General features: G+C 42.3%; 1 protein-coding gene across 1 annotated transcript in view; it reads left to right on the plus strand.

The window, feature by feature from the left end:
- The first annotated feature begins 356 nt into the window (after positions 1 to 356).
- Positions 357 to 14,585, plus strand: part of SHROOM3 (shroom family member 3) — a 191,286-nt gene continuing 177,057 nt past the window's right edge. The window contains exon 1 of the mRNA XM_081960338.1: positions 357 to 504. The gene's annotated coding sequence lies outside the window, so the exon portion shown is untranslated. The remainder of the gene's footprint in view (positions 505 to 14,585) is intronic.

Below are 14,585 nucleotides of genomic sequence, written 5' to 3' on the forward strand. Positions count from 1 at the left end.
CTTCCGACAAGCAAAGTCAATGGGGAAGCCAGATTCACTTAACAACTGTATCCCTAACTTAACAGCTGCAGTGATTCACTTAACAACTGGGTCAAGAAAGTTCGCAAAATGGGGCAAAATTCACAACTGTTGCGCTCAGCAACAGAAATTTGAGGCTAAATCATGGTTGTAAGTTGAGGATTGCCTGTATTAGAGCGTCTTGTAGATTTCCGATGGAAACCTGTGAATGCATCTGCAGATACCAACCAAGGTCCTTGTTTTCTTCAAGGTGAGAAGATGTCGGTAGCAAGAGGCATGTTGAAATCATCTCTCTAATTTGTCTCTTTTCTCTCCACCTGTCCTGTCCTAGATTGAAAAAGGAGGAAAAGCAGATTTATTGAACGCCCGTCTGCAACCCGGAGATGAAGTGATCCTCATCAATGAAGTCTATCTAAGCAGCTCCAGGCAGAAAGCTATCTCCTTAGTGAAAGGATCTTGGAAAACACTAAAGCTAGTTGTCCGCAGGTACGTGTAACCAAGCCATACAGGAAGTGTAATGAGTAGTTGTACCCCTGGCAATTTTCCTCTGTTGCATTTACAAAAGAGGCTTGTTTTGAAGAATGTTGTGAGAAGGGCTGAATTAAGAATGAGAAGAACTCAAGTTCTAGGGCAATAATTTGAATGGATTGAAAATGAAGACGGTTAAAAGTAAAGGGAAGGAATATAAAGCTGGCTTGTTTGACCAGGGTTGAAATAGATATGTCTATTTCATAGATAGATCTCTGTTGTTGTCTATTTATGGTGACTGCCAGTGAACTTTTACTGACTAGGACTGAACAAAGAGGTTGTGATGATTTATTTATAGCTAACAGGTGCGAGATGGATGAAAAAGATCCTTTATTGTAGTTAAAGAGAAAATGATAAGATAAATAAGGAAAATTGTTTACATTTGTTGCAATAAAGGGAGAAGCCATTCCTTTATGTATTTCTTTTCTTTTTCTTTACTATATTTGTATTTATAAGACAGGTAGTCCTTGACTTACAAAAGTTCTTTTAGTGACCATTCAAAGTTACACCAGCACTGAAAAAGTAACCTATCATTGCACCATCCCCTTAGTCACACGATCAAAATTCAGACACGCTTAGCAACTGACTCATATTTATGGCGTTCAGTGTCCCCTGGGTCATGTGATCCTCTTTTGCCACCTTCTGACGAGCAAAGTCAATGGGGAAGCTAGATTCACTTAGTGACCGTGTGATTAATTGAAGAACTGCAGTGATTCACTGAACCAACGAAGTGAGAAAAGTTGTAAAGTGGAGCAAACTCGCTTAACAGAGTTCTCACTTAGCAACAAAAATTTCCAGCTCAATTGCAGTCAGAGTTGGAAGGGACCTTGGAGGTCTTCTAGTCCAACCCCCCCCCCCCGTATCAAGCAGGAGACCCTCCACCATTTCGAACACGGTTTATTGTTGGATGTTATATCCCTGCAGTCTAGCGAGAGGATCGGTTTGTAAGCTTTTTCTCTCTCGTTCCCCCATTTCTTTTATTTAAAAAAATGGTTTGCACTTTGCAGTCTATTTTAAAAGCCAACTCTCTTCTGCCTATCCTTTGTATTTCAAAGCTGGAATTCTGCCCGCCCCGAGTGGGCTTTTTCTGGGGCGCAATGCTTCCCGAACACTTTATCAAACTTGAGAATCAGGTCAAAATACAAAGTCAGATCCATCCGTGTCATTGTAATCCCAAGTGTTCATTCAGCATTCCGTTTTGCAATCCTCTTTTCAATGAAAAACAACTCCTGTGTTTTCCCCAAAGTAAAACAGGGTCTTGGTTTTTTTTTTTTTTGACCCCTGAAATAAGTGCTTGGCCTTATTGTCAGGAAGGTCTTTTTTTTTTAGTATTTTTTTTTTCATTTTCATAAGATATAATCACATGTGTACTATTACATAGCCAACATCGTTTTGTATTATTAAATATCAATTCATCCAGGGACGTACGGTCAGGGGAGGCAGGGGAGGCAGAGCCTCACCTCTCTTCATGAAATAATAGTATATAATATTATATACTATATATATATAATATTATAATATTATATACATCCGTCTGGCCGTGCCCGGGAGCTGCGGAGGCAGAAATGTTGTCGGCGCTCCCGGATGACGAAGCCACGAAAGCGACTGGGGGAAGGTTCTCCCCAGTCGCTTTCGTGGCTTCGTCATCCGGGAGCACCGACAACATTTCTACCTCCGCAGCTCCCGGGCGCGGCCAGACGGATGTAGCCAGAGCGACACCGAGGCGGTCCGGGCGGATGAAAGAGCGAGCGAGGCAGCCTGATCCTCAGTCGCTCGCCCGCCAGACTGCCTCGGCGCCACTCTGGCTACCTCCGTCCATCCACGCGCGCAAGCTGCGGAGGCAGAAATGTTGTCGGCGCTCCCGGATGACGAAGCCACGAAAGCGACTGGGGAACGACGAGAACCTTCCTGCCTCTGCTGGATTTCGCGTGCTCCTTGCGACTGCAATATGCAGTCGCGAGGAGCGCGCAAAGTCCAGCAGAAGCAGGAAGGTTCTCGTCGTTCCCCAGTCACTTTCGAGGACTGCGGAGCGTGAGCCGGCAGAGCACGCTCAGGAAGGCGGGGAATGGGATCATGTGTGCTGGAGGCTGAGGCAGCCTGAGCCTCCAGCACACGTGGTCCCATTCCCCGCCTTCCTGATGACGTCACCAGCCTCACCAGCCATAAACCTCACCGCACGTCACTGAATTCATCTTACCATCAAGCGAAGCACAATTATTAGCTCTTCTGCTCTCCATACACCATATATCCTCCTCTTCCCTCCTCCTTGCCCTCTCTCCTATCCCTTCTCTTCTTCTCTTACCTCTCTCCTTTTCTTCCCACTCTTCGCCTCATTTACGTGGCATATTTCAGCTACTGAGCAAACTCCATTTTATGTTGATGGCATTTATAGTTCCTTTTCGATATACATATTTAATTTTAAACATATATTCTCCTCCTTTCTTAAACAAAAAAATAGAACAAAAAAAGTATACATATATAGTTATTGTACTTTTAAACACACACATACCCAGCCTAATTTTGGTCAAGATGTAGACCTGGTTACCGTTCCCAGCTATTCTCATCATTATCTTTATATAATTATACATCCTTATGCATCTTACTATTTTTGAGGTGCAGAAAATGCAGCTATAGACTACGGGCGGGCAGGCCAAACAAGCCACTGTACCGGTACGCTCTCTGCTGCTCCAGGCCACTACCGGTACCGCCGTACCGGTCAGGACCAGCAGCAACTCACCCCTGGAGGGCTTATTTTAGGCATGCGCTCAAAAGTCCAATTGGGCTTATTATCCGGGGAGATCTCATTTTCAGGGAAACAGTGTAGTGGTCTTTGTTCAAAGCAAAGAGGCATTTTTGGGAGTCCCGTTTGACTATGTCAAAGCATTGGAGACCCATAGTGTGTGATATCTTTTCCCCAAATCTTAATTCTAACCACTGGTGTATTGTAGTTTTGGAAGACATGTCCTTCTGGGGTCCGTTCCAAGTGGGGAAAAAGACTTCATGGAAGTTGCTTGGAAAGAAGGTTTATTGATGATGGACAGGATCACATGCCTTGAAGATCTTGGGCGAAGAAAACGGGAAGAAATCAGGAGTGAAATCCTCCCGGTTCGGCTCGGTTCGGCCCAACCGGTAGGGACGATTGTAAAAGATAGTAAAAAGAAAAGAAAAAAAAGAAAAAAAGCTTCAAAGGATCATGCGAACCAGCAGGGGAAAAAATGTTTTCAAAAGTGAAAAAAGTTGGCCACGCCAACCCAGTCACATGACCCTCCACCACCAAGCCACGCCCACAGATCCGGTGTGGGAGGGGATTTAGATTTCACCACTGGAAGAAATGCTGAGAGTGCCTGGGTTTTATACCCACTCTGGGCTTTTGAATTTGAACTTGTATTCTGATTGGTTGTCAGACTCCCATGGGGCCATGCAGGGGCAACTTTGTAGGTTGTGTTTTGAGTCCCAAGCTTGGTTGAGCCTTGCTGGGTGATGTAATCTTCCCAGGTCCCATATGGTGAGTTCTGTTGATAGATGGGTAGAGGGCTAATCCTACCTTTGTTGGATCTTGGGTGAGGGCATTTGCCTATGAATAGACCCAGCTATCTCTTTATCTCTTAAGTGCGGACATCTGCTGTGGGGTATTGAGGAGGGTGGGGACTATTAAGAGTGAGTCTGCTTCCTGCCTTAAAAAAACATGTTTCTCCATTTCTCATCCAGGAAAATATAATATTCTGCCTTTTTAATATTTCCTAGAATATTTCATTTTTCTAGGTGAAGGGTGGGTGCTAACTTCCTACAGTAGAATGAAAATGCCATGGTAGTTTAACAGATTAAAGAGTTGGAAGGGACCTTGTAGGTCATCTAGTCCAACCCCCCACCCCACCCAAGCAAGAGCCCCTACACCATTTCTGACAGATGGCAGTCCAGTCTCTTCTTGAAAGCTTCCAGTGATGAAACTCCCACAACTTCCGAAGGCAAATTCTGTTCCATTGATGGATTGTTCTCACTCTCAGGAAATATCTTATTTTCAGGTTGAATCTCTCCTTATTCAGTTTCCATTCATTATTCCATTATTATAGTTGTCTCTGACTGTACAATTTTAAAAGCCTGTCTCCTTTTTGATGGTTTAAAATGCATGGCCATAGAGCTGCCACCTTGATAATTTTTGTCTCTCCGTGGGATCTCTGAATTAATTTTTTCCGTTCATTGCAACTGTGAAAAATCAGCTTAAGAAGTATCTTGACTACTTCCAAAATCTCTGGAGTCCAATAGGAGAAAGGATAAAAAATTTTCAATGTTCATTGCCAAATAGAGAACTTCTTGAACAGATTCCGTTCATATCACAAGTTTAACTATAGGTATTTATCCGAATAACACAGTTGGAAGGACCCTTGGAGGTCTTCTAGTCTAACCCCCTGCTCAAGCAAAAGATCCTATACCATTTCAGACAAATGATTGTCTAATCTCTTTTTGAAAACGTCTAGTGAGGGAACACCCATAACTTCTGGAGCTAATCTGTTCCAGTGATTAATTGTTTGGTCACTTCTCTCCTTGCTTAGTTTCCATCCATTGCTTCTTGCCCTGGCTTCAGGTGCTTTGGTGAATAGCTTGACTCCCTCTTCTTTGTGGCAGCCCCTTAAATATTGGAAAACTGCTTTCATGTCACCCCAAGTTCTTTTCTCCCCCACTAGACTAGACATACCCAATTCCTGCAACTGTTCTTTGTATGTTTTAGCCCCCAGACCCCTAATCATCTCTTATTTATTCAACTTATTGAAAGATCTAGCATCTGCCTTCCCCCAAGGTAAAACCTCATTAGTTTTAATGATTATTTGGCTTATGGTCCAATAGTGTTATGCCAGCCCAGTTCATTTAATCAGCATATGATTTATTGTGTTTTGTGAACCCCAAAAATGGGTTAATCCAGGCGCCTGTTTATTTTTATCTATTTGCAGACAAATTGACAGCTTTTGGAAACTGCCCCGATCATTTAATCTCTAGATGAGGGGGAGGATCCAGAGATCCAGCCACAAAATTAGCAATTAATAATGTAAACAGAGAAATTGTACAGCTGTACCAAGCATTGGATTATACAATTTATGTTGACTCCTGGCGGGTAGAGTTTCAGCAATCCATAAAGAGAAAGAGGTAAAATCCCAGGGGTTCCAAGAAAATCTCACTCCTCTGCAGTTATTTTGTATTTATAGTGTGGATGTTCACAACCAGTTAAATGCTTTCATCTTTCTATGTCACTCATAGTTGCTGCTGTGAGGTGCGTAGCCATACTTATGTGGCCTTAATCCCTCTTAACAAGAGGCTTCTTAAAGCTTTGAAGAATGTTATTTGCTTGCTTGTTGATTCATCTCAAAAGCATCACGATTCAAATAAGGCATATTATGTGATATAAAAAAATTAAATATAACACACAAGATTGAAATATGCACAAGTGTAAGAATTTTGTGAGAAGGAACAAAAGAAAAAAAATGGGGGGTGGTGGAGAAAGCAATCGAATTCTAGGACATTATTTGCAAGGCAATATCAAGATTGTTAGAAGTCAAACGGAAGGAATAAAAAGTCGGTTTATTTGATCACGGTTAAACAAATATAAAAGGGACGCTCAGTGGCTAAGATGCTGAGCTTGTCGATCAGAAAGGCCAGCAGTTCAGCAGTTCGAATCCCTGGCGCCACATAACGGAGTGAGCTCCCATTACTTGTCCCAGCTTCTGCCAACCTAGCAGTTCGAAAGCATGTAAAAAATGCAAGTAGAAAAAATAGGAACCATCTTTGGTGGGAAGGAAACAGCGTTCCGTGCACCTCCAGCATTTAGTCATGCTGGCCACATGACCACGGAGATGTCTTTGGACAGCGCTGGCTCTTCAGATTTGAAACACTGGCTCCTAGAGTCGGGAATGACTAGCACATATGTGCGAGGGGGAATCTTTACCTTTACGTGTTATAAAAATTTCAATATACAAGATTGAAATATGTACAAGTATAAGAATTTTGTGAGAAGGAACAAAAGAAAAAAAAAATGAAAAAAAAGCAATTGAATTTTTTGAACATTATTTGCAAGCCAATATCAAGATTATTAGAAGTAAAATGGAAGGAATAAAAAGTCGGTTTATTTGACCGGGGTTAAAACAAATGTTTTGTTATCTCTAGTAACCTTTTTGCAACATCAGGACTGAAACGACAATGCTTTTAAGTATGAGATTTCTAGATTTGTAGATAAGGTTTATAGATAAGAGATTATTTCTTATATTTTAAGAGAGAAGTTAATAACATTTTTATCCTTTTGATCAAGGGGGAAGTCATTTCTTTATATATTTCTGTTTCTTTACTACAGATAATCATCAACATATAAACATTCATTTGGTGACCCTTCAAAGCTACGATAGCATTGAAAAATGGGATAGGACTGTGTTTCACACTTATGACCATTGCTATATCTCCATAGTTATGTGATCAAAATTCAGATGTCTGGCAATTGGCATGCATTTGGTTTGTCTGGCAAGTTATTCGTGGCAATTGCAGTGCCCTGGGGTCATGCGATCAGCTTTTGTGACCTTTTGACAAGCCAAATTAACGGGGAAGCCAGATTCACTTAACAACCGTATTCCTAGCTTATCAACTGCAGTGATTCCCTTAACAACTGTGTCAAGATAGGTGGTCAAATGAGGCAAATTTCATTGTCTTGCTTTGCAATGGCCATTTTGGCGGTCCGTTGTGGCTGTAAGTCAAGGACTACCTGAAAAAAGCTGAGAAAAGAGTTTCGGCCTTGAGCCATACCATAGACAGAGAAAAATGCAGATGTGACAGAGTAATTTCTAGGCAGAAATAAGGATCCTACAAGCAAAATCTAGTGAAAGTGTTCTGACTTAGGCTTCCCCAAAAAGCACAAGGCAGAGTCCTGGTCCTGACAAAACCCCTTTTATTAAACGAATGTGAATTCCTCTCATTCACATTCAGCAAGGCCTGGCAAATAGTCTTTCAAAGGAATATTTATGATTACAGACCTTATCTAGCTTGGAAAGCGGCCATGTAAACATTTTCCAAAGGAGGTGCTGTGCAAGGAAAGACTGAGATTCACGGACAGATCTTCACACTCCTGAAACGAATCTAACGACTGACCGAATGAATTGTTTCCTGCAAAAGCCCTCTCCCCTTTCGCTCCTCTTTTATTTCCTATGGGAGGCGCCAATCACTTTCCACCGGTGACTTTACTCCCGAGTCGACCCTGATTTCTTAGCTGTTCTTTTCTTCTGGCAGCCCTGCGCATGCGCACACTGGGAACAGGCTCCAGCTGTTCCTCTGCCTCACTGCTGTCTTGCTCCGTAGGCACCTGATCACTGCCAGACGGCCTCGGCCCCGTCTCTGCCTCCAACGCAGAGCCCTCGTCCGAGCCTTCCCCAGACTCCAGGACTGGCCCATGTTCCTCCCCTACCTCCTTACTGTCCGATTCTACTGCTGGCTTCGTTGGCTGCTGGGGGGCCACCAGAGAAAGAGAAATACCAATAGACTTATATACCGCTTCATCATGCTTTACAAGCCTCTCTAAGCAGTTTACAGAGTCAGCATGTTGCTGCCAACAATCTGGTTTTTTAAAAATGTTTATGACATTTTTTAAAATTTATGATATAACGTACAAAAAAATACAAAAGCAAAAAGGAGGAAATACAGGGAAGGAAAAAATGTGGAAAAGGAAAGGGGGGAAAGAAAGAAAAACCATTGACTTCCAACTCCCTTTGGTACAGTAGACTAGGCTAATAACATAAAACCACAACTTTTCAGTTTTACATGGTAGTTTAAACTAGCCATTTCCGCAACACCCTATCTATCTAATCTGTAAAGCCCGAAATCAAAGTTTCAATTTTTTCTACCTCAAGCACAAAGTCCAGAAGTGGTTTCCAGGTAGAAACAAAGATATTTGTGGGTGGGTTTTTTCCCCTTACAATATAATACAATAGTAGAGTTGGAAGGGACCTTGGAGGTCTTCTAGTCCAACCCCCTGCCTAGGCAGGAAACCCTACATCACTTCAGACAAATGGCTATCCAACATCTTCTTAAAGACTTCCAGTGTTGGGGCATTCACAACTTCTGGACGCAAGCTGTTCCACTGATTAATTGTTCTAACTGTCAGGAAGTTTCTCCTCAGTTCTAAGTTGCTTCTCTCCTTGATTAGTTTCCACCCATTGCTTCTTGTTCTGTCCTCAGGTGCCTTGATCAAAGCAAGTCACTTTTGTAGCCATTCGTCCATTGTCCGGGTCGAAGTGTCCTTCCATTTTTGAGAGTAAAGCAATTGTGCTGCCGTCAACATATACAGTATCCAAGTTACAATTCCCCCCCCCACCCCAAGTCTTTAACAATCTGGATCCTCATTTTACCGACCTCGGAAGGACGGAAGGCTGAGTCAACTTGAGCCGTTGAAAATCGAACTGCTGGCAGTCGGCAAAGGTAGCCTACAATACGGCGCCAAAACCAAAGAGCAGATCCTAGCATGGCTGCTCTGTCCGCTGACTAATGAGCTAAAGTTATTCAGTTTCTTAAGCCTCCCATGTGTTATAGGGAAGTACACTCAGATCTCCCTTCCTGACGCTGCCTTCACAAATAGCCATTTTCTCCCAGTCTTATCCTTTGGACCTCCTTGCCAAGAACCAAAGAAAGAATTGAAAGTTTTTTTTTTTTTTGAAGCACCTGCGGGTTCCCGGAGAAATCAGAAAGTTCAAGGACTCCTTGTACTACCAGTGAACGCCGAGGGACTAGTTATCTTACTACATCTTAACACAGTAGGCATGTTATATGGTTGGCCAACCCGATGTGCGTGGCTGGCCTTTCCCAATTTAGATTCCAGGAGGAGAACTCTCAGATTCAGTGCAATACACCAGGAGTGTCAAACTCAATTTCATTGAAGGGCTGTGGTTGACCTCGGGGGGGGGGGGGATTGGATGGATGTGGCCAATTGGGTGAGCGTGGCCAGCTTGATGTCATTCACTGGGTGTGGCCGAATGGGTAGGTGTGGCCAGCCGGACGCCATTCCCCAAACTGCTGGCAAGTTTCTGTTCTGACCTAGGCTTCCCAAAAGCACGAAGCTCGTCTCCTCGTCTGGATAAAACCCCTTTTATTTAGTTTAAAGTGAATTCCTCTCCAGCAAAGTTTGGGCCAACAATCCTTCAAGAGATTTCACAACTACAGGCCTTGATCGGGCTTGGAGAGCTGCCAGGCGAACATCTTCCAAACGCCACTCTGTAGCAGACAATACTTGGCAAGAACGGATTTTCACTCTAATGAATGGGACTAATTGCCTCCTGCAAACTCCACTCCCCTTTTGTTCCTCTTTTATCCAGACGAGGAGATGGCTTTGTGCTTATTCCCGATGGGAGGGTCCATTCACCGTCCACCTGTGCGTTTATTCCCGAGTCGGCCCTAGTTCCTTAGTTGTTCCCTTCTCCTGGCAGTTCTGTGCATGCATACATCAGGAACAGGCTCCCTCTGTTCTTCTGCCCCATTGATGTCCGACTCCGAAGGCAGCTGATAACTGTCAGACGGCCCTGGCTCCATCTCTGCTTCCGACAGAGAGCCCTCATCAGAGCCTTCCCCAGACTCCAGGACTGGCCCATGTTCCTCCCCAACCTCCTCACTGTCTGAGTCTACCACCAGCTCCATTGGCTGCTGGCAGGCCACAACAGTTTGCTCTTTACATTGGGTAGATCGGGTCGAAGCCATGCTGGCCCGATGTTTCCTCTTCACACTGGATAGACCAGGCTGAAGTGACGCAGGCCAGCCCCTTACGTTTTCCAAGATGGCATCTCAGGCTGGATCCGACCACATCGTGGGCCAGATCTGGCCTGCGGGCCTTGGGTTTGACACTCCTGTTTGGTTTCTCTCCGTCTGCCTACTGATCTCCTTTTTTAACCTGCTGGTTTGGATTGGAGAATCTGAGAATGGAAAAGTTGGAAGGCATTTTGTTTCATGTAAGGTAGTCCTCGACTTACAACCATTCATTTAGTGACCGAAATTACAACGGCACTGATAATGTGACCGTTCCCCATCCACTTCTGAGCATTGCAGCTTCTCCATCGCGGCATCGGCGTATGACCAAAACCGAGGCTAAAATTTATGTTGCTGAGACAGTTAAGTGAGTTTTGTCCCATTCTATGACCTTTCCTGCCACAGTTGTTAAGTGAATCACTGCAGTTGTTAAGTTAGTATCACAGTTACTGGCTTACTCGTTGAATTTGCTTTTCCAGAAGGTCGCAAAAGGGGGACACTGCAATCGTCATAAATATGAATCAGTAGCCAAGCGTCTGAATTTTAATCACATGACCACGGGGGGAATGCCGCTAAGGTCGTCAGCGTGAAAAATGGCCACGTCAGTTATTTTAGTTCTGTTGTAATTTTGAGTGGTCATTAAACAAATGGTTGCAAATCAAGGACTATGCTGTTTTTAGATTTCAATATTTTACCTGTGTATCACCCAGAGTCCCTATATGAGGCAGGTGGGCATTTTTTGAAAATTAGATAGACAGAGAGATAGATGGATGGCAGTGGTGGGTTCCGGATCCCGTTGCAACCGGTACGGCCTCCTCCACATGAATGCGCAAGTATGCGTGCACACTTGCAGCACGCGCATGCATCTTACCATCCAGCGACGCCTCTGCGAGCCTCTGCAATGCTCCAGCTGCTCGGTGGAGCATCGCACAAGCGCTGTACGTGTCATGCGGGTGCGCAGAAATGCCGAAGAGTTTAAAGCCCTCCAGAGCATGGTACCGGAACGGTACCCGGTGCGCCGGGCAGGCTCCGGTACGCCAGTATTGGGGTGTACCGCCTGCAACCCACCACTGATGGATAGATAGAGATATAGAGATATAGAGATTAGATAGATAGATGGATAGATAGATAGATAGACAGACAGACAGACAGACAGACAGACAGACAGACAGACAGACATGGAGATATGGATGGATGGATGGATGGATGGATGGATGGATGGATGGATGGATAGATGATAGATAGATAGATAGATAGATAGATAGATAGATAGACAGACAGATAGACAGATAGACAGACAGACAGACAGACAGAGATAGAGATATGGATGCATGGATAGAAGATAGATGATAGATAGATGATAGATAGATAGATAGATAGATAGATAGATAGATAGATAGATAGATAGATAGATAGATAGATAGATAGATAGATAGACAGAGATAGAGATAGAGATATGGATGGATGGATGGATGGATAGATGATAAATAGATAGATAGATGATAGATAGACAGACAGACAGACAGACAAACAGACAGAGATAGATAGATAGATAGATGATAGATAGATAGATAGATAGATAGATAGATAGATAGATAGAGATATGGATGGATGGATGGATAGATGATAGATAGACAGATAAACAGGCAGACAGGCAGACAGATAAGATCGAGATAGACAGAGATAGAGATAGATATATGGATGGATGGATAGATGACAGAGAGATAGAGATAGATTAGATAGATAAATAGATAGATAGATAGATAGATAGATAGATAGATAGATAGATAGATAGATAGATAGACAAATAGATAGATGATTGCTAAATAGAGAGGTGATAGATTACAGCAAGGGGGAAGAGAAATAGATGATAAATAAATATAATAGATGATAGATAGATGATAGATAGATAGATAGATAGATAGATAGATAGATAGATAGATAGATAAACAGACAGACAGACAGAGATAGAGATATGGATGGATGGATGGATAGATAGATAACAGACAGACAGCTAGAGAGAGAGAGGCAGCTAGAGAGAGAGATATATGATTGGTAAATAGAGGGGATAGATTACAGCGAGGGGGGAAGAGAAATAGATGATAGATAAATAGAGATGAGAGATGTGTGTGTGTGAGAGAGAGAGAGAGAGAGAGAGAGAGAGAGAGAGAGAGAGAAATAGATGATAAATAGATGACAGATAAATAGAGAGATGAGAGAGAGAGAGAAATAGATGATAGATAACTAGAGAGACGATAGATGATATAGATAGATAGATGATAGATAGATAGATAGATAGATAGATAGATAGATAGATAGATAGATAGATAGATAGATAGATAGATAGATTTGTTCTTCAGGAGCCACAAAGCCAATAGCAGTTTTATTTTTAATTTTTAAATCCCTCTCTCTCCCTCTCCCTTCAACCTCCCCTCCCCTCCATTTCTTACCGCATTAATGTCATTTCATGCAAGCTTTGGCTCAGAGCATACAGGAATTAAATCCAGTCAATCCCGCTTTTGTGAATGAAATCAATTAGCAGATGGATTTGGTTCCAGTGATTATGAATAAAATCGCTGCCACGGACATCTTGCTTAAGCAGCAGTTGCTAATGTTCTGCTTGAGATAGGTTTGTGCAATCATTAATCATCTCTTCTCTTTGGATAAGGCTACCGGCAAAACGAATCAGACTGAAGGCATTTGAGACATAGGATTCTGACCTTGTCAGGTCTGATGTGAATCATTTTTTTTCTTTTTCTTTTTCTCCCTTCCATGGAAGATTTAGATGGATTGATGTAAAGAGAGCTTGTATCTGAAAGCTTTTAGGCCAATCCATCCAAACAATACAGCTTTTTTTTTCCAAAAGCAAACTGGAAGGCCTACAAAAAAACACAATAAAAAATCAAGCAATAAAATTAAATCGAAACTTTTAAGCGTTCCAAAATACAGAATTAGACTTTGTTAAAAGACAGTTTGGAAAAGTTGTGGTAGATTTAATTGTCAGCTTCTTTGGCAGCTGTCTTAAATGTCTTCCCAGGAATGACGTTGATAGAGGTTTTTTGAGATGAAAGAGGGAGGGAGGGAGGGAGGGAGAGAAGGAGGGAGGGAGAAGGACTCCTGAAATTTAATTTTTCTTTATTATTCTCTAAGAGTTTTCCAGAATAAGACAGGGAAAGAAAAACATTTAAAGAAAGATAAAGAAAGGAAGGAAAAGAAAATGGAAGGAGGGAAGGATGAGAAAAAATAGAAGGAAGAAAGTTGAATAGGAAGGAAAGAAAAAAGAGAAAGAAAAGTGTTGTATGAGAATGAAGGAAGGAAGGAAGGAAGGAAGGAAGGAAAAAAGGAAAAAAAGGAAAGAAAAGTGTTGTATGAGAAGGAAGGAAGGAAAAAGAGAAAGAAGTATTGTATGGGAAGGAAGGAAGGAGAAAAAGAGAGAAGGAAGTTGTATGAGAAGGAAGGAAGGAGGGAGAGAGGGAAGGAAGGATGAGGAAAAGAGAACAAAGGAAGTTGAGAAAGAAAGAAGAAGGAAGGAAGAGAAAGAAAGAAGTTGTAAGAAAGAAGGAAGGAGGGAGAGAGGGAAGGAAGGATGAGGAAAAAGAGAACAAATCAAGTTGAGAAAGAAAGAAGAAGGAAGGAAGAGAAAGAAAGAAGTTGTATGAGAAAGAAGGAAGAAAGGAAGGAAGGAAAAAAGAGAAAGAAGGAAGTTGTATGAGAAGGAAGGAAGATGAAATGTGAATCGCAATGCAAAACTGCAAACTATACAAACATGGTGCATAGAAAAACAAAGTGTTATTGTATTAAACATCACATAAATCCCAGCTATTCGGTCGACATGTTTCTGCCATCAATACTACACACCCGTCACGTACTTCAGTTCAGTTAACCGTCATCTTTTGAGTAGTAAGCAGGGTTGCTGTTTCCAAGCCGTCTACTCATTGGAAAATAACATTTATATTTATTCATCCATCCATTCATTCATTTTCCACAGCTGCCCAACTCATCCAAGTGACTCTGGGCATCTTACCGTTCTAAAATGATAAATACCATTAAAACAATGTTTAGAAAAAAACCATGAAAACAAAAATAAATAAATACTGACGCTATTGTATCAAGTGGTGAAATTTGCTGTCATTCTCAAAATAGAGTTAGGACTCCTCTTGATTTGATTTGATTTGATTTAGAAGTTAGAACAATTAATCAGTGGAACAGCTTGCCTCTAGAAGTTGTGAATGCCCCAACACTGGAAGTCTTTAAGAAGATGTTGGATATCCATCTGTCTG

This window comes from Natrix helvetica, assembly GCF_964273705.1.
Source record: "Natrix helvetica genome assembly, chromosome: 7".
NCBI lineage: Eukaryota > Metazoa > Chordata > Lepidosauria > Squamata > Natricidae > Natrix > Natrix helvetica.